The following is a 21,003-nucleotide window of genomic DNA, read 5'->3' as shown; positions in this document are numbered from 1 at the left end:
ACTACATGAATATAGGGATGTGTAAGCATTCCTAATATAACCCAAATGGGACATTTCTCCCATCCACATAGTTGCATCTTCTAAACCTGATTTAACTCCACAACTCATGAAAAAGGAAAGATTTTACCCATGATTTTGTAGGAAAACAGGGAAGCCGACTCAGATTCCACAGTCTCACAGTTTGATCTTCTCTAAGGACTGTTATCTTTGCTTTTTCTCTGAGCACTTGTCCTGCCTCTGCTTGCTGTTCCTCTTCCTGAAAACTACAGTTTTGTGTGAGTCGGCTTTGAACTCATGACCCTCATGCAGTAACACCCAAACCTCATCATTAGCCAAAATGTAACTCCTTGTCTTCCCCGAAGAATGCTCTTAAGTAGCAAGAATGGAGGTAGGTATGTCCTCTTTTCCCCCTCAAGTGCACGTGTCCACTAAAATTTCCTTTAAAGGGGAAAGTTTGCTGAAACAATGGGGCTTAACTATATGATTACTCCACTTGTTTTACTTCTTTAACCTCTTAATTACCCCTAAGACATACTGTAGTCTGGCAGGGGAGAGATTTTGATTTTTATCTGAATCAGAATAATTTCAGGTGTCCTTGTAGCTCCTTCATTCCTCTAGAAGATTAGGGACCCTGTGATGTTAGTCCCTCAGACTCCATGTTCTTCTTCTGTAAAATGGAACTCTTGAGACTGAAACCAAAGTCAGTGCCTTTACTGACTCAGCTGCATATTGTACTTAGCAGGGAGTTTCACAAAATAAGCCTGATTTAATTTGTGTGTGTTGGGTGGGGGGTGATTCCCAGGCACCCCGCTTTTAAAGCCTCTCCCAAAGTAATCCTAATACATAATTGAGATTGCGAACTACTAACTTAAGAGCTGTGGCAATAATGTGTATGAGGTAAAAATGGTTATGTGAATAGGAGATTTTCCTCTAGCCATTTTATTAAAGTAAAACCTTATGGGTTATAAAGGATATTATGAGGTCTTTGTTTCATATGTGCAGGTAGGGTAGCCAACTTGTCCAGGTTTGCCTAGGACTTACCTTGTTTCAATCCCAAATCTTGGGAACCCTTCCAATCTGGGCAAATCTAGATGGTTAGTTGTATTAACTGCAGGCTTCATTGTACAAGTGAGATGTTAGGTTTATTGAGTTCAAAGAATGTTAAAAAATCTTTTTCACAGTACTAGGACATTCAATTGAGCTCTACGTCGAAAGAATAGAACTCCTAGTTGAATTGAATATGTTTGAATGTATTTATTCTTCCTGCATCTTAAAAAAAAAAAACCCAAACAAAACCATCCTTTTTTGTATTTTCCTTGTTTTTCGTGCCTTTAGTCAGGATAGTCTCTACATCTAAAATGCCCTTATTTGCCATCTTTACCTACCTGTTCAAGTGTTTGGAATTTTGGTGATTCTCTAACCTTAGAAGAAAAAAAAAATTAAGCAGACAGCAACATTTGTGTTAAATTCCCCTGGTGATGATTTTTTTTCTCCTTGGAAAATATAAAGTTAATGCAAATGTTTAGAATTTAAACAGTGAACATGTTTATGCTCAAAATATGTCATGGATCAAAGATAACTTTATTATAGGTCAATGTGTCCCAGCCAGAATGTTTTGATCTAGAAAAATTGCCTTGATCAGTAAAATCAATTGATCCAGTAATGTTAGGACTTGATTTTGTTGCCTGGCAAAGGAAGAATCAAGTCAATGAGAGCCTTGCATCTAGGGAACAGGGTGAGTGTGTGTTGGGTGGTGTTGGCAGTAGGGTGGTGGCATTTCCTTCTCTTCCGCCTTCCAAATTTCACACAAGGGTCTCTTATTGTCTGAATCTAACTTCCCTCCTGGCAAAGGGATCCAGGGATATGTGTTTTCCAGGCGCCCTATACCTGATGGTACAATTGAGAGCATAAGAAGGGTGGAGATGATACTGATTACTAGCAGACACCTGGCAAATTACCACATTAACTTCAACTTGTTAACTAGGGAAGACAACTGGCTCCATGGAAGATGATTAGAAAAAAGGCTTTCTGGTAGAATTTGATTTAGTGCTAATAATTTGGGGTCACATAAAGGTATACTCCTTGGCTCCTTTTACTGTGCAGGGAACAGATTGAGGAGGGTCACCATCCATCTCAGTACCTGGCACTTAAAATGCACTCAATGCATGGTGGTTGTCATTACTATTAGGCGGAGCAGCATGAAGGAAATTAGCTCTTGGCAACATGTGGGGCAACAAGGCTGAGTCACTCAGGAAAGTTGGGCATTGCCCACAAAAATCCCTGTCACAACCACATGCAAAATATAGAACAAAAGGGACAGCTGATTAGAAAAACCACATGTTGAATTTTTTTCACGTCACATCCTATACCTCATTGCCCAGCATTGTGGATATATTTATGAATTTCTGCTCAGTGATCTGTCCCTCTTCTAATAGTTTCAATTCTTCCCAAAGATGCTTACTGAGCACTTGGTATATGAAAAGCTCTGTGCTGGGAACCAGGGAAATGACTATCTTTTATATTTATACAGTTCTAACTTCATAAAAGGGAGAGAAGTGTGCTTGTGTGTGTGTGTGTGTGTGTGTGTGTGTGTGTGTGTGTGTGTGTGTATGAGCATATAGTACTTAGTATGCCCTAGGTCCTGAGGATAGAGTTAGAACATTATTTTCCCTCTTAGGGATTTTGTTGGCCTAGTAGGGGGCTAGGACAGACATGAAAGAATTTACACAACTCAACACCAAAAACCCAAATAATCCAATTAAGAAATGAGCAGAAGACATGAACAGACATTTTTCCAAAGAAAACATACAGATAACCAACAGACACATGAGAAGATGCTCAGCATCACTCATCAAGGAAATGCTATGTCAAAACCACAATGAGCTATCATCCTATACCTGTCGGAATGGTGAAAATTAAATAGGCGAGGATGTGGAGAAACAGGAATCCTTGTGCACTGTTGGTGGGAATGTAAACTGGGACAGCCACTGTGGAAAACAGTATGGAAGTTCCTCAAAAAAATTAAAAATAGAATTACCCTATGAACCAGTAATTACGTAACTGGGTATTTACCCTAAGAATATGAAAATAGTAATTTGAAGGGATACATGCACCCCTATCATTGCAGCATTATTTACAATAGCTAAATTATGGAAGCAGCTCAGGTTCCCTTGATAGATGAATGGATAAAGTTGTGGTGTATATTTACAATGGAATATTATTCAACCATATAAAAGAGTGGAATTTTGCCATTTGCAACATGGGTGGATCTAGAGTACAGTGCTAAGTGAAATAAGTCAGAGGAAGACAAATACCATATGATTTCACTCACGTGGAATTTAAGAAACAACATAAATGAACAAAGGAAGAAAGGCCAAAAATCACACAAGAGCAGCAAAGAGAGATATAGAGAAAAACAGATGTTTATCGGAGGGAAGGTGGGTAGGGGGATGGTGAAGTAGGTGAAGGAGATTAAGAGTATACTTGATGAGCACTGAGTAATATAGGGAATTGTTGAATCACTGTATTGCACACCTGAAAGATAACACTGTACGTTAACTATGCTGGAATTAAAATTTAAAATACAGACATGAGTGAGAGGGAGGATTTGGATATAAAGGAGTTTACAAACAGAATAGGTACATTCCTACTGGATTTACTTCTAAAAGTTTTAAAGAGTCAAGAGATAATAAAGTGTTTTTTTTTTTTTTTAAATGGGACATATCCCAAGGACATGGGAGTCAACATGAAGGGGTTCCTATTGATCAAAACTGAGACTATTTGAATAGTGCAAAATAATTGACAGTATCGAATTATCTATCAATCATTGAAAAAAACCAGTATGCATTCATTCTGATAATAAATACAAAGATAGGGGACAAAGAAGCTCTTCGAGTGGAATGCTGTGTCTAATGGTAAATGTGGAGAGACTGCAGGCGTTGGTTACTTCTAACCCTGCAGTCATCATACTGAAGATTATTTCAGGCAAGAATTATCAGTGAATGTTTAATCTAGGCAGAAAGTTTTTTAGAAGAAGCAGTACATTTGCATGGTCTTAAAGTGTTTCTCCTCTGATTGCTTATTAGTTGCCAAGAAAAAAAAATAGTTAACTATGCAGTAGTTGTAGCATTTTACATTCCCATTAGCCAGGTATGAGTTCTACATTTAAAAATATCTTACTGATAGTTTATTTTTAATCAAATATATTTACTATTTTTATTAAAAATTCAAAGAGTATGCCCCAAACAAGGAGAGAAAAAATCTCCCATGCCTGGAGATACCAACGATTTACTTTCTTCTTTTAATTTTTGAGGCTAGCACATTGTCATATTCGTTTTAGGTGTACAACATGGTCATTCAGTGTCTACATTATGCTATGCTCACCACAGGTGTAGCTACCATCCGTCACCATGCAATGCTATTACTGTATTGTTGACTCTCTTCCCTGAACTGTACCTTTTATTCCCATCACTTTTCATTCCAAAACTGGAAGCCTGTGTATCCTACTCCCCTCCCCGCTGGCAACAGTCAGTTCTCTGCATTTCTAAGTCTGGCTCTGCTTTTTGTCTTTTTGAATTTTAGCTATCTGAGTGGCTATGGAGCAGTATCTCATGTTTTTTTTTTTTTAAATCTTATTTTATTTAAATTCAATTAACATAGAGTGTATCATTGGTTTCGGAGGTAGAGTTCAGTGATTCATCAGTCGCATAGAACACCCAGTGCTCATGACATCACGTGCCCTCCTTAATGCCCATCACCCCGTTATCCCATCCCCCTACCCACTTCCCCTCCAGCAACCCTCAGTTTCTTTCCTAGAGTTCCACGTCTCTTATGGTTTGTCTCCCTCTCTGATTTCATCTTATTTTATTTTTCCCTCCCTTCTCCTTCCCCTGTGATTTTAATTTGCACTTCTCTGATGACCAATGATATTGGGTGTCTTTTCAGTTTCCATGGCCAGAAGCAGAGTCTTCAACATCTTTGCATCTGCAAAGGGCTCTGTCCCTAGATTGTAACCTGTGTGAACCAAGAGAAATTGATCTCTCTCAAGATACCTCTCATTCCTTTGGTTGCATGTGAGTGTCATTTTGGCTGGACGGTAGAAGGCTCATTTCAGAAACCAGACTAGTGACTCAAAGCCTATGTAATTGCAAGTAGAAATTCTAGGCTAATGATGATAAGCTTTTTTGATTCATATACCCTCTGCCCAATTTTTTAAATGCACACCAGGATCTCTTGATCCTGTTATATGATCATGATGATGACTGTAGTTTCCTGACTACTTCCCAGATTTGAACTTCATGAAAATATTGTGACAGTCATTTGACAAGCTCTGTCACCAATACCATCTTTTACAGTCATCCCAGAAACCCCAATATGAAAATTATCATTTTACAGATGATGAAACTAACAGTTTAAGTACGGTCTCAGAGTCACACTGGTAATTGCTAATAAGAACCATAATGAGGACCCTGCCTGCTGGCTCTTGTTCTCTATACCATAGTGTTCTGCTTTAAAAAAGAAAATGTCTAAGGGGCATTTACTATCATGCTAACACTAGAAAGATTTTTTTTTTTCCTGGATTATTCTGGACCATTGCTCCTCCTTTTCATCCTATTGTCTTTTAGATTATTCCACCATCATATAGCACCTGCTTTAGCTTATAGTTAGTGTCCACAGGGCAGCTCAAGGGATAAGTGACACTGCTTCTTGTCCTTAAGCAGTTTTCAAAGCAGCACAGAGATGTCTTTTGATCTTCTTTTATTCAGTTTTCCATGGTCTTAAATGTTTCAAAATTGACAGGGCCACAAAAGCTGGTCGATTTGTCCCTTTGGGCTAGTAACTTTGACAAGAAAACACCTAATTCTGGGATATAGTAGGAAAGGAGGTTTGGGTCCCTGTATTCTTCCCTGAAAAGACAAAATCCTCCATACCAAATTAAGAAATTACTGTCTACACATAGATACCCATTTTAAAAGGTTAGTAAATACTAAAATGTTGAAGAACTTAAAGCCTTTCATTTTATTTTCTTGCAAGTTTTTTGGTTTGCCTCGACTGTGTTGGACAAAGAGTTTTAAGTCTCTAGCTTCAAAGATACCTACTTATTCAACCTTCCTCAGTGAAGAAAACAGTCTTTTAGAGGTATGTTAAAAATCCAAGGCTGCGAATGCTATAAGCACCTTGCTGACACAACAGGATTTTCTATTTTTTTTTTTTTTTATTTACCTCTCTAGGCAAGGGGATAAGTCCCTGCAAATTAATTCAGTCTCAATCTAGACATAGTCCTGCTCATGGGAATATCTCTCTCCCTCTTTGTGGGAGTGGAGAAATTCAAAAACACACATGCGTTAACCTGATAAGTCCTCAGGCAACTTTGCTGCCAGAATGCGTTGCCAAGAGACTGTAAGTCATCTGGCCTTTCTGACTCGTTATAAAACGTATTCTCCTGATATGCAAAAGTGAATATAGGAAAGATTTGATGGAATACTAATGAGAAAGGTAAGTGACTAGAATACCTGCCCAGAGGCGAGAAGATCATCTTTGCAGAAGGGCTCGAGAAGCCATTAAGAGAAGTCTACCTTGTGGCCACAAAGAGAGGTGATAGATATCAAGGAACTGTGTTGTGTGTTGGCTGTGTAGACTTAGAGCTACTTTTCCCTGCTTGATTCCCCTCATCAGTGAAATGGGGATAAAACCTATGCAGTGCAGTGAGAATATACACAGAAGGATTTGTCCAACCAAGCTAGCAAATCACAAATAGGAACCTACAATCCTCCATATGATTTAGAAATTATAGCGAGGTAAAAATTTAGTTTTTCGCCCTTATTTTGATAAAGAATTAAATTCATGCCTGTAGAAAGTAAATTCAGCCACTTGAACCTCCAGCCTTGTCAGGATTCAGTGTAATACTGACCCAGTACACAGTACTGACCCAGGCACAGCTGGGGCCCTCAAGATGGCACAGACGGTTATGGCACCTTTAGCAAGGGGCAAGGACTATACCTCAGTTCTAATGGGGGGACAGTTTTCCTCTGGTTTTAGTCTTAAGCAATGTCAGTTCGGCTAATTCAACTTTTCTAATGGTTATTTGCCCATGCTTAAAATATCAGGGGTGTGTTTGTGTTTTAAGGACCAATGTGGGTGCCATAGGATAGAAATGAATCACCAGAAAAGACACAGATGCATCATTCTAGGCCCCGTCGAGAATAGAAATGAAACAGTGGAAACTTTATTACTGAAGTACACAAAAATTCTTCTTCTTCAAAGATTGTTTTATTGATTGGCTCTGAGGATTGATTTTATTAATATCTGGAATTCAGTGCATTTGAAAGGCTAATAGTAATGCCATTTTCCTAAGGCCTATGGTGCTGGCACTACGTTATGACTCTGCCAGGTAGCTTTAGGTGGAGTATGGCAGGAAGACCACTCTGAAATGGAACGAAGGTCAAATCTCATTAGTCCTGTTGGGAAACACCTATGAATGCAAAGTCAGGGCCTCTAAACCTAACCCCAGAGTTTTCCTTACTGCCTTAGATACCAGCTAAGATCAGGAGGACTGCAGATTGCAGATTAGCTTTGCTATATTGTATTGTTTCCCATTATTTTGTCTGTGATTATCTTGTCCCCACTGGGAGGCAGTGAGATCAAGGTCAGATCCAGGGGTAGGGCCATGTACTCCATTGGAGTAAAGGGTCTATATTGTTATCTACTGCTGCATTAAAAAATTTAAAACAGCTTAAAACAATGTATACTTACCATGTTGTAATTTTCATGAATAAGGGATCTGGATACAGCTCAACTGGGTCATTGGCTTTCAGGTTTGTCACAGGGTACAGCCAAGACACTGACTGGATTTCAGATTTGTCACAGGGTACAGCCAAGACACTGACTGGATTTCAGATTTGTCACAGGGTACAGCCAAGACACTGACTGGATTTCAGATTTGTCACAGGGTACAGCCAAGACACTGACTGGAGCTGCATTCCTATTAAGACCCAACTAGGGAAAGATCTGTTTCCTCCAAACTCATTCACATGGTTGTTGGTGGTATCCAGTTCCTCAAGGATTATTGGATTAAGGGGTTCAGTATCCCACTGGTTGTTGTTTGGAGGTAGCTCTCAGTTCTTTGCTGTGTGAGTCTCCCCACAGGGTGGTTTACAGCATGGCAGCTTGCTTCATCAAGCAAGCAGACAAGAGAGAGATTGTATTAGCAAGAAGGAAGTTGGCCTTGTATAACCTAATCTCAGAAGTGCTATTCCATCACCTTTGTTGTATTCTGTTCACTAGAACAAATCACTGGGTAAAACTCACACTCAAGGGCAGGGATTACAAGGGTAGGAATACCAGGAGGTGCAGGATTTATGGTGGCCCCTTTCAGAAACTGACTACCATAAGGACCCTAAAATCTTCAGCATTGCTTGCATTGCATCAGGGCTTAAGAAAAATTGAACAATTTGAATTTGGAGGATGGCCTTAGGTGTTTAGCTTTGAGTCTGTCTGAGCCTTGGGGGCAGAATAGAATTTTGGGGTATCTTAGAGGCCTGAGTGCAGTTGGGCAAAATGTGTCAAGTGCCTACCATTGGTGGACACTTGTATTAGGCTTTGTGAAAGATACAGGGGAAAAAAAAGAAAATGAATTTATTATGTGACTGGCACCAAAATAGTCGCTTTCCTGTACATCACTAATCCTAGGATATGGTGCCTTACTCTTTTCATAACGGTGGAAAATGAGGCTCAGCAACATTAAAAAGTTGCTTACAATTGCAAAGTAATTTACCAGGAGGGATAGTATTTAAATCCAGAGCCATCTCATTGCAAAGCTCTTCTTTTCTCAAGTACCATTATGTGACCTTAAAAATTTTTTTATTATGTTATGTTAGTCACCATACAGTACTTCATTAGTTTTTGAGGTAGTGTTCCATGATTCATTATTTGCATATAACACCCAGTGCTCCATGCAATATGTGCCCTCCTTAATACCCATCACCGGCCTAACCCATCCCCTCACCCATCTCTCCTCTGAAACCCTCAGTTTGTTTCCTGGAGTCCAGAGTCTCTCATGGGTCATCTCCCCCTCTGATTTCCTCCCCTTCATTTTTCCCTTCCTTCTCCTAATGTCCTCCATGCTTTTCTTTATGTTCTACATATAAGTGAAACCATATGATAATTGTCTTTCTCTGCTTGACTTATTTCACTTAGCATAATCCCCTTCAGTTCCATCCATGTCGATGCAAATGGTGGGTATTCACCCTTTCTGATTGTAATATTCCATTGTATATATGAACCACATCTTTATCCATTCATCTGTTGAAGGGCATTTTGCCTCCTTCCACAGTTTGGCTATTGTGGACATTGCTGCTATGAACAGTGGGGTACATGTGCCCCTTCTTTTCACTACATCTGTATCTTTGGGCTAAATACCTAGTAGTACAATAGCTGGGTGGTAGGGTAGCTCTATTTTTGACTTTCTGAGGAACCTCATACTGTTTTCCAGAGTGGCTGTACCAGCTTTCATTCCCACCAACAGTGTGGAATGAAAGGGTTCCCCTTTCTCCACATCCTTGCCAACACTTGTTGTTTCCTGTCTTGTTAATTTTTGCCATTCTAACTGGTGAAAGCTATATCTCACTGTGGCTTTGATTTGTATTTCCCTATGGCTAGTGATGTTGAACATTTTTTTCATGTGTCTGTTAGCCATTTGTATGCCTTATTGTGGTTTTGATGTGTGTTTCTCTGATGACTAGTGATATTGATCATCTATTTATATGTTTATTGGCCATTTATAGATCTTTGGAGAAATGTCTATTCAAGTTTTTTGCTGATTTAAAAAATCAAATTACATTTGTGGTTGAATAGTAGGAGTCCTTTAATGTTCTGAATATTAACCCCATATCAAGTATGTGATTTGAGAATATTTTCTCCTGTTCTATAAGTTGCCTTTTCACTTTGCTGTTTCCTTTACTGTGATGTAGTAATTTAATGTAGTCCCATTTGTCTATTTTTGCTTTTATTGCCTGTGCTTTTGGTGTTCTTTCTTTTTTTTTTTTTTAAAGATTTTATTTATTTATTTGAGAGAGAGTGAGATCATGAGCAGGGGGTAGAGGGAGAAGCAGACTCCCCGCAGAGCAGGGAGCCTGGCATGGAACTCGATCCCAGGACCCCGGAATCATGACCTGAGCCGAAGGCAGACGCTTAACCAACTGAGCCACCCAGGTGCCCTTGGTGTTCTATCTAAGAAATCATTGCCAAAAATTTGGTGTCATGAAGATTTTTACCTTATGTTCTTCCAGGAGTTTTACAGTTTTAGGTCTTACATTTACGTCTCTAAACTATTTTGAATTAATATTTGTATATGGAGTAAGGTAAGGGCCCACCTTCACTTTTTCGCATGTGGGTATGCATGTGGGTTTTTTTCCCCAACACCATTTGTTGAAGAGATTATCTTTTCTCTGTTGTTTATTCTTGGCACCCTTGTTGAAGATCATTTGGCCGTATATGTGAGCATTTATTTCCGGGTGTTCTATTCTATTTAATTGGTCTGTTTCTTTATGCCAGTTTCATACTCTTTTGATTAATGTAGCTTTGCAATATATTTTGAAATCGGGATGTGCGAAGCCTACAGCTCTGTTTTTCTCAAGATTGTTTTGAATATTTGAAGTCCTTTGAAATTCCAGGTTTTTTTTTTTTTTCTAATAGAAATGTCATTGGGATTTTGACAGGGGTTATGTTGAATCTGTAGATTGCTTTGGACATCTTAACAATATGAAGCCTTCCAATCTGTGAATATGGAATGTCTTTTCATTCATTTGTATCGTCTTTAATTTCTTTCATCAATTGTGGTTTTCAGTATACAACTCTTCCTCCTTCTTGATTAAATTTATTCCTTGGCTAAGTTTATTCCTAAGTATTTTTTCTTTTTGATGCTCTGTCACTGCACTTTGACCTGTACAAAGCTGGGGAATGTATTCCACAACTCTGCTCAGGGCATACTAATGTTTTTTAATGATCCTGCTAGATGGCAATGATAGCCCAAAGCTTCAGGAAGATTTCTCTACCTCATTTCCACTGTCCAAATCTCATAGGACCTATTTCTAATACAGAACCTTAGCTGAAAGGAAGTCAGGGAAATACAGTTTTTGACTTTCTACCATCACTAGTAGAATGAAGGTGGAAGAGAGGCTGAGTGAGCCAATCTAAAGTAGCTAGTCCATATCTTCTTTATCTATTCATCAGTAGATGGACGCTTGGGCTGTTCCCATAATTTAGCTATTGTAGATAATACTGCTATAAATATCAGGGTGCACGTATCCCTTTGAATTAGTATTTTTGTATTCTTCGGGTAAATCCTTAGGAGTGTGATTGCTGGATTGTAGGGTGGCTCTATTTTTAACTTTTTGAGGAACCTCCATTCTGTTTTCCAGAGGGGCTGCGCCAGTTTGCATTCTCACCAACAGTGTAAGAGGGTTCCCCTCTCTCTGCATCCTCACCAACACCTGTTGATTCTTTTGTTAATTTTAGCCATTCTGACTGGTGTGAGGTGATATCTCATTGTAGTTTTGATTTGTATTTCCCTGATGATGACTGATATACAATGAAATACTGCTCAGCCATAAAAAGGAATGAAATCTTGCCATTGGCAATGATGTGGATGGAGCTAGAGAGTATTATGCTAAGGGAAATACATCAGTCAGTGAAAGACAAATACCATATGATTTCACTCATGTGGAATTTAAGAAACAAAACAAACAATTATGGGAGGGGGGAAAGAGGAAAACCAAGAAACAGACTCTTAACTATAGTGAACAAACTGATGGTTAACAGGGGAGGTGGGTGGGGCAATGGATTAAATGGGTGATGGAGATTAAGTAGTGCACTTGTGATGAATACTAGGTGATATATGTATAAGTGTTGAATCACTATATTTTGCACCTGAAACTAATATTACACTGTTAACTAACTGGAATTTAAATAAAAACTTAAAGTAGCTAGCCCAAAGTATGAGCAGTGGTGGTATCCTCCCCAGATCCCCTGTGATCCCTTCTACCGATCTGTGTACGCATCACCCCACTTCTGTGTGCTTTGCTGCTAAAGTAGAACCTTAAACTTTTTTTATAAAAAGAGGTTACCCTTGAGCTATTAGAGCCAACTACTTCCCCAGTCCCGCTTGGAAATTTACCGGCTGCCTGCCTGCCTGCCTGCTCACTATCAGTGGCTTATACCGGTGACTGGCTGGTACAGGATTAAATCATCTTGTCTGAGGCTGGTACTTAGCCTAAAATCCCATCCTTTCTTGGATGCTTCCCCCTTCCTATCCTACTTTACTTACACCTTTACCAGTCTCTGTAGGAGCACTTCCTTAATAAATACTTGGCACATGTACTCTGGTCTTACGTTTTGCTTCCAAGAACCTGACCTAAAACACCATGGGCAGCTTAGCTTGGGGTAGTTAAGAAAGATTTATGTTCAGATTTGTAACTGCTTCACCATCTGATGCTTTATTAAAACCACTAATATGCAATCCATAGAACCTCTTCCTTCAGGCATAAATTCAGTATTTCAGTTAGAAGAATAAGCATTGTTTTCTTGGGTCAGACATTTTGTGAAGTTATGTTAGCTGGTTATAAGTTTATTATTTTCTGAACACTTAAAAAATTTCCTTCAAATTTGTTTTATTACTTCAGAGTCGTCCTCCTTTAAAAGAACACTTTTTGGGGGGGTCTACTGTTTTTTTCTTAAACTGTTGAATTTGAAACGATAACCATTAAGTCTATTACTATAACTTATGTTCTTCTGGATCATTTTGTCAAGAGAAGATATGAAGAGTCCAGTTTATTTATTCACTGATTATATTTCTTATATAGAAGGGATAAATCTGAAATGGTTTTTATTAACTGTGACAAAATTAGCATTTTTAGTTTGTTCATTTACATGGTTATTTTGTTCCTGTAGCCACTCTGTCCCATTTACAGAGCTAAGTAATATGGAAAATTCAAAGAATTGGAAGATATTATCCAAAGTGAGAAACAGACAAAATAAAAATTAAATTTCCTTATAACTTACAGCCCATTGACAAGTCCTTGAGGCAGTCGGTGACCTTCTGCTAGGAATTCAACTGCCTCTATGTTAGTACTACACTAAGGGCAAAAGGTTATCTTTAAGCAGTCCATCGCCTTAACCACTCGGCCACCTCGTCCCACAAAGGTTATCTTTAGATTAACATTATCCCCATCCCCCAGAATCCTCTAAGTCTACTTTAATATATAAAAATCCCTTTGGCAACTTCCTTTCTCTCTACTCCCCAAGATATATGTTAGCCGTCATTTTCTGAGAATATGGTCCACTAATATACATCTGAAGGGTTTCATGACTAAGGTGTTATTAGATGGTAATAAATGACCTTTTCCTAACAATAACTCGCCCCTCAAAGTCCTGGAAACCTTGCTTCCAAAATCCCTTAGAAACATAAGCTATCCCTAACCCCCTCCCAAACTAAAAGTCGATAACGAGTCACCCGTCGCAACCCCGGTGCAGCTCTTTCTGCCCACGGGTCCTGTCCCCTTGCTTTAATAAAATCACCTTTTTGCATCAAAGACATCTCAAGAATTCTTTCTTGACCATCCACTCTGAATCCCAAAATTTCCACATCATTATCTATCTTCAAGAAATTTGTAGTTTGTTTAAATGCATGAATGATCAGGTCAGTCCAGAAGCTGGTTTGATATTCTAGTTTTTAGCTTAATTGTACTACGTATAAGAAAGTAGAATAATATAATAATATTATATATAATAATATATAATATTATATAATATTATAATATGTAATAATAATAATAATAAATAATATATGGACGTGGATCAATTTTTGTTCAGTTCACTCAAAAGTGTTTTTCATAAGAAATTCTTCCTTTTCCCCCATCTACAGACTTTAAAGAGAACAGCTTATAATCACTGCGTCTACTTCTTTCTCTCTTTTACTTTTTTCCGTTCTAATCTCTTTCCCCTCCCTAATTCTACCGAATGTGCTCTAGCCGTGGTCACCAATCCAGTGGATGTTTTCCCATTTTCATCTCTGTGCTTTCTGTAACTTTGAAAGTCCTCTCCCTTAGTTTCTATGACCTCACTAGTTTCCTGCATTTCAAATTATTCTTCACAACTCTCTCTCCACTCCTGAAGTAATCAGATTTTGTCTTAGTCTTTTTTTTCCCTCATATTTTATTCCATGCTCTTCTTCCTGATCTTGTTCATTTCTGTGTTTTAAAATGTAGTAGCATTCTGATAATACAACTCTTCCTGGTTTAGAAATCTGGAGGTCTTTGGCATTTAGCAAATCAAAAGTAACCTGAAAAAGTCCAGGGATCTGGAGTTTGTGACTGATTTGTTCTTAGTGAACATTAGTAGTGAATTTTCATCTAGTGTATTGGCAGACTTGCTGTTGTTTGTAGTTACACATGAAAAACTGAATCGAAGTTGAAGTAACCATGGCTTGTGAGCAAAAAGAACAAGTATGGAAGCAGACAATGTTTTTTGGCTCACCTTGAATCAGAAAAGATAATATACATGGAATTTGGTAAAAGACAAAAATTCTCTTTGGATGAGAATGATGGAATTCTCAAAATGCTGACTTAAGGAAAATAATACTGGCACTTAATTTATATATTGCTTTCATTTACATGGCTTAATTCAATCTTTAGGACCACTACATAGTTAGGACCCTGTTATTAGTACTCTTCTGGCTGCAAATGATGGAAAACTCCAAATGGACTAGCTTTTAAATTAAGCCAATCTATTGGCTCATGTCACAATGGGGGATAAAGACTATCCCCTAAAGTCTGGGATAGCCTGGGCACGGCTGGGTTCAGACGCTCAAGCAGTAGAACCAGGGAGATTTCTTTCTTTACTCTGCTTTGATTTGTTTTCTGTGGCATCATTCTCTGGTAGCCCTCTGTCACATAGTGACAAAGATGCCTGCAAATAGCTCTAGATCTTCTACATTCTATTAGCTCAGTAATCCAAATAAAACATATTACTGAGAGCTCCTGGGCATGATTTTTTCCAGCTTCAGCCTATGTCTTGTGTCACCTTTGGTATTGGGGGATGGAGTCAACTTTATCCGAATATATTAGGCTGATAATGAGGGGAAAATGGGCTGCAAAAACACAACAGACACCCTGTGTGTGCACGTGCATGATAGGTTTTATTATCCTTTTTTAACTTTTTTTTTTATTTTAATGGAAGAAGCAGCTCAGAGATAAGTTACCTGCTTGACATGTTATGGCCAGTAAGAGGGCTTTGAGAAACAGATGTTATCCCAGTGTCAAAGCATGATAGATATTCACAGCTGAACATGACCTAAAACTATAATGCATAATTTTTTCCCATGGTTCTCACTCTTATTTGTTGTGCCCTCGGGATTGTGCAAAGTGTTCCAGGAGAGGTGGGAAATTCCTCCTCATATTCAAGCAAAGCAGCTCTGTGTTTATCTGTTTGACATTTGGACTACGTAAGATTCTGTAGGACGAAACTTTTCCTGTGTTATAAAAGTTTCCAAACATTCTACAGAAGTTACTATTCCAGTGATAAAATCACAAAAGGTGCTCAATTCTTTTACCTCCTCTCTGCCAGTGTAGACCAATACTGGAAACTGAACTATCTTAGTGATTGTTGAGATAAATTTCCTGAATATAGAACAGATAATCAAATGTGTCCAATTTCTTAGCTGTTTCAAGTATTGATAGATGTTCTCAGGCTTTTCCTGTCAACCAAAGGATATCTCTTAATGGAAGCAACTCTAACATAGGGAATTAATATGGAAAGGGGAGAAAGGGGAGAAACTCTTTTATGATGTAAAATTTCCTGAAGTTCTAAAATGCTAAAGATTTCTCTTTTCCTCCCACATGGAGTACATACTTTTGTGAAAAGTCCTTACCTTTTTTTTTTTTTTTTTTTTGGCATCAGAGGTTGTAAACTGAAATTCTTGAGGGGCCTGGCATATGAAGCACATTTGTTTACCAGGCTGGGCATATTGTTGAACTGGATTACGTACGTTGTATTTACAGGAGGCAGCCTCTGTTCAGCTTCAGCTGACCGGGGCTCAAAAAATCTTAAATGATGGTTTCTGTGTGGCAACAAACTGAATTTCATGTGGATTTTTAAATATTAGAAACTCAGACTTTTTTTTATATAAAATTGATCCCTTAAAACAAACAAAAAAAAACCCCCAGTAACTTCATTATCTAAAACAGGCCCGTGGGTTCCTGTGTGTGTCCTGTTTCACCTAATTAGTCGATGATAGTACAATCATTTACTGTGCACTTTGTTGAGAAAGACTGTTTTTACTTAACATTTGATCCAAACCCCATAGAGTATACAAACACAACCATGTAGATTCCATACAACAGATATGTCAAAGAAAAAATATTCAGAGGATACAACAGATGAACTAGGGAGTGCGATTTTTTTAACTGTTTTTAAATTGAAACTTGATTGAATGTTGTGTTTGGCTGAACCTATATACTTTTTGGTGCCTAACTTATCTGTATTTGGATGTGTTGACCTCCCCCCCCCCCCGGTTAATAAGCACATTCTTATAGAGAATTATTTGATTTCTGTTAAAAACAAAACAAAAACAAAAACAAAACCCACAAATCCTCCCCCCCCAAACATGAACAGAGGAGACATTTACTGCGTTCTCCTACACAGTCCACCCTCAACAGAAGGACTTTATGCTTTCAAATGTATTGCATGTTAGGCTAATGCACAAGTTTGAATCTTTGATCCTAGTCTTGGCAAGTTCTTGTCTAAGTGTATAATGAATCCTTGTTCTTCCTCCTCAGTCTCTAACATTCTCCCTCGACTACCCAGAAGAAAGACTTAAACTCCAAGGAGGCAGCAAAAGGCACGCTTGGAAAAGGCTGAAAGGACAGGGCAGGGCTGGAAATTGACAGATGGAGCCCAGATATAGTTAAGACCAGGGAAGGGAGAAGTAAAAGTGAAGGGATTTTTCTGGAGACCTATTTACCTAAAGTCTAGTTCTGTTGCTTTTATTCTCCTGGATTTTGGATTTGAATAGGTCTCTGAGAGTCCCTAGTTTCTTGAGAAATGCCTGAAGTAGAATGGGAGTGGTAGGGCTTTGTGAAGGAGAATCCATGAACTGGTGTAAATGATCATTCTCTGGTCAGCTCTCCAGTGAGGAACATTAACAGCTTTTGGGCTAAGAGGCTGCATTGAGTAGTAGCCAAATCCATAGAGTTTTGAGTCAAAACGAAATGGGTGTGGGGCTTAATTTGGTCCCTTCTGTGCAGTTTAGGCCAATTATCTTCTCAGTCTCAATTGCCTATCTGTAAAATCAGAATCACATTAGCACTTCCCTCATAGGGAAAATGAGTTTCTGGCACAAAGGTAGTGCTTGAGAGTTGCTAGCGATTTATAAGCATAAGAATTCCTACAAAGAGAGGAGCCATGCCAATATTGACTGTACCCTTGCCAGATATCCAAGTTTGGCAACCAAATCTTTTGTTGGGAAGTCACTAATTCCCTCATTTAATTGAATCCTTTATCTAGACACTATATGAAACACCTGAATGCAAAAAGGGACAATTTGTATAATAGTAATAAAGTGTATTATCCATTTGTAGTAGCAGGAGACACGTTCCACAAATGTTTATTGAACAGATGGCAGAGGTATTTAAGGCCAATAATGGCCTGGTGCTTCTTGCCAGACGCATAAGCAGTCGGTATCCCCATGCCTCCTTAGCAGGGTTGTTACTGTTAGTAGCTGCTGAATAAAAACTGTGGTTTGGGGCCAGGACTCATTTCAGAGGAAGCAGCAAATCTCACGCTGTCCTTGGTAGATGCTTTTATTCAGCAGGTGGAAGCTGAAGTAAGAGTTGGGGGTTTATGCTAGGATTCCAGGCCAAAACTTTTGTGATATGAACAAACTGGTAAACCCAAAATTATAATGACTATTTTCCTGCTGTAAACCCCACAGGGCTTGAATCATTAGTCTCAAATTTTGTTTGAATTAGAACTGAAAGGATCGAAACCACGGAGAACTTCGATTCTGATGATGATGTGCCTTTCTCTAATCCCCACCTAATAAGAAACATGACCCATCTCCTTTGAAATCCCCAAGTTCAAGAATGCCCATACTTGTCAAAACTTTCCTTTTCATGAATTTCACGTTGTCTCCAGAAATATTTATCTTTGACAAGTGATTTCTCAATTACATTTATTTAGACATTTTAGTTTTTCTGGAGAATTTAGGATTCAAAGACTGAATTCTCATTCTTTCTAGCCAGAGGCTATTTTCAGACTGTTAAATCCTTGATGCTAAGAGATTTCTTATTGTGAAGCTAATGAACCAATGCTTAGGGTGTTTACACTCCAACAGCTAAATTTAATTCAAAGAACATGCCTGCCACAAACAACCTTGCCAGACACAGACAAAGGGAGACTATTCATTAAATTGGTTTGGTTTCCAATAGGCCTTAGTCCAGATTTCACTAAACTCTTTTGCCAGGGGAGACTTGCTTTGGTTCCCCACAAACTGGGCAGTAAAGCCTGCAGAGGCCAGTGCCTTCCTGTAGGTGTTTCCCAGTGCTGGGGTTGGTAAACTATGGCCCGTGAATCCAATCCATTCTGTTGCCTTTTTTTATCATGGCCCATAAACTAAGCATGTGTTCATTTTTAGATGGGAAAAAAAATCAAAAGGATGATAGTTCATGATGTCTGAGAATTCCATGAAATTCAAATTTCAGTGTCTGTAAGTTTTTGGAACCCAACTATTCTCGTTCAGTTTTTAATGTATGGCTGTCTTCAACAATGGAGTAGAGTTGCGAGAGAGCCCAGGTGGCCTGCAGAGTGTAAAGTACTGTCTGACCTTTATTGAAAATGTTTGCTGCTTCCTGTACCAGAAGAATCTTAAGAGCAAGTTTGGAAAGCTTAGGTTGTTCACCACTCCGCCTCTTACTTGGAGGTGGGAAATCAGTGAAATCAGCCCAAACAGACTTGCAGGATGGTCCAGAGGGACTAAATGCCAAATTTGATTCTCCATTTCTTCTACTGTAAAATAAAATTAATTCTTCATTCTCAAAGGGTTGCTTTGAGGTTTAATTATATATATATATATATATATATATATATATGCATACACACACACATAAATATCTATTACATTATAGGTATAGCTAGACACAGATATGTCCCTATCTTATGTGGCAAAGTTTGTCACATAATAAACAGTTGCTCAAGAAAAATAGTTCTTTTTCCTAAAAGGCTTCAAAGAAAGAAGTTTGTTTTGGTAATCATATTTTCGCTCAACTTTACATTGAAGAATCTATGCTTAAAAAAATCACTGGCAGTATATTCTCAAATGAAAACTGAAAAGCTATTTAATATCAGTCTTCTGTGGGGTGGAGAATTTATATTAAATATCTTACATTCCATGCTGAATCCTCTCTTTTTTGAGGATAAGCAAACAGAATTCTTTTGTCTACCTCATGGCAGCTATTTTTCCCAAATTTAATAATTTTAACTTTCCCTGGGCCTTATACGAGTTGTCCATTCCAACCCAGTCCACTGTGTTGAGTGATTATTAGAAACTCACTCTGAACTTGGGGTACATAAACTGACTAGATCTGGTAACCAGACTAATGTAGGAATCCTCAGTCATTACCAAAGGAGGACCAAAACTTTATTTGCTCCAAATCTTAGGATCTGCAAGAAAGGACAGAGAGGCACTGTCTGTGCATTTTTGCACTGGATAAGCACACAGCAGAGTGAGGAGTTCTAGTGGTGACTTTGAGTCAGAGTCCTACATGTTTTGAGAATTTAGAATTATAATCCTATCCAGCCAGTTGGAACATCAGGGGTTCTATTAGACCTGACCCCAATTGTTTGCCCATGAAATGTAATTATAATACTTTCAGATTCTACATGGTACAAAGATCTTACTTGTTTCTCAAGAAATTGCACATTTCATTGTTGTAGAATAAATACTGTATCATTAATCTGAAGTCTAATCTCACTCCAACATCTAAGATATGTGGAAGCAGAGAGATCCTTGTTCCATTGTGTATGCATGATGAACAGCCTGATTCATATTAATCGTACATTAACCAAATACTTGAGCCAGGTCTGGATTACAGTTATCACTCTTATATGCATTGTGTTTAATCTTCATGCATTGTGAAATATTTTCCTTTTTACTATGTATTTTTTCCTATTTTTTTCTGTTTATATGTATACCCTCCCTTCTTGCTTTTTTTTTGGATTGTTTTCTTTAGATTATGTTTCTAATTTCTCGTATCTTCTCCTTCTATTTTTTTTGGAATGTACATGCTGTATATCCATTCTTTTAGTGCCCACCCCAGCTATCTTAACCTACATACAATATTTAACAAAATAATCACATTTTTATTTTTTGTACAATAAGAATACTACAGCAACTTATCCCTAATGACAACCTTTCTTTTTTTGTTGTTAAATTTTTGTGTATGTTATAAATTTTATTTTATTATGTTATGTTAATTACCATACATTACATCATTAGTTTTTGATGTAGTGTTCCATGATTCACTGTTTGCGTGTAACACCCAGTGCTCCACTGAATACGTGCCCTCTTTAATACCTATCAGCAGGCTAACACATCCCCCCACACCCCTCCCCTCTAAAACCCTCAGTTTGTTTCTCAGAGCCCATAGTCTCTCATGGTTCATCTCCCCCTCTCATCCCCCCCTTCGTTTTTCCCTTCCTGCTATCTTCTTCTTTATTTTCTTTTAACATATAATGTATTATTTGTTTCAGAGGTACAGGTCTGTGATCCAACAGTCTTACACAATTCACAGTGCTCACCATAGCACATACCCTCCCCAATGTCTATCACCCAGCCACCGCATCCTCCAGCAACCCTCAGTTTGTTTCCTTAGATTAAGAATTCCTCATATCAGTGAGGTCATATGATACATGTCTTTCTCTGATTGACTTATTTCGCTCAGCATAACACCCTCC

Source organism: Callorhinus ursinus, unplaced genomic scaffold (assembly GCF_003265705.2).
Source record: "Callorhinus ursinus isolate GAN/ISIS: 27379988/994484 unplaced genomic scaffold, GSC_fseal_2.0 scaffold5, whole genome shotgun sequence".
NCBI classification, from domain to species: Eukaryota; Metazoa; Chordata; class Mammalia; order Carnivora; family Otariidae; genus Callorhinus; species Callorhinus ursinus.
This window is presented reverse-complemented; position numbering follows the sequence as displayed.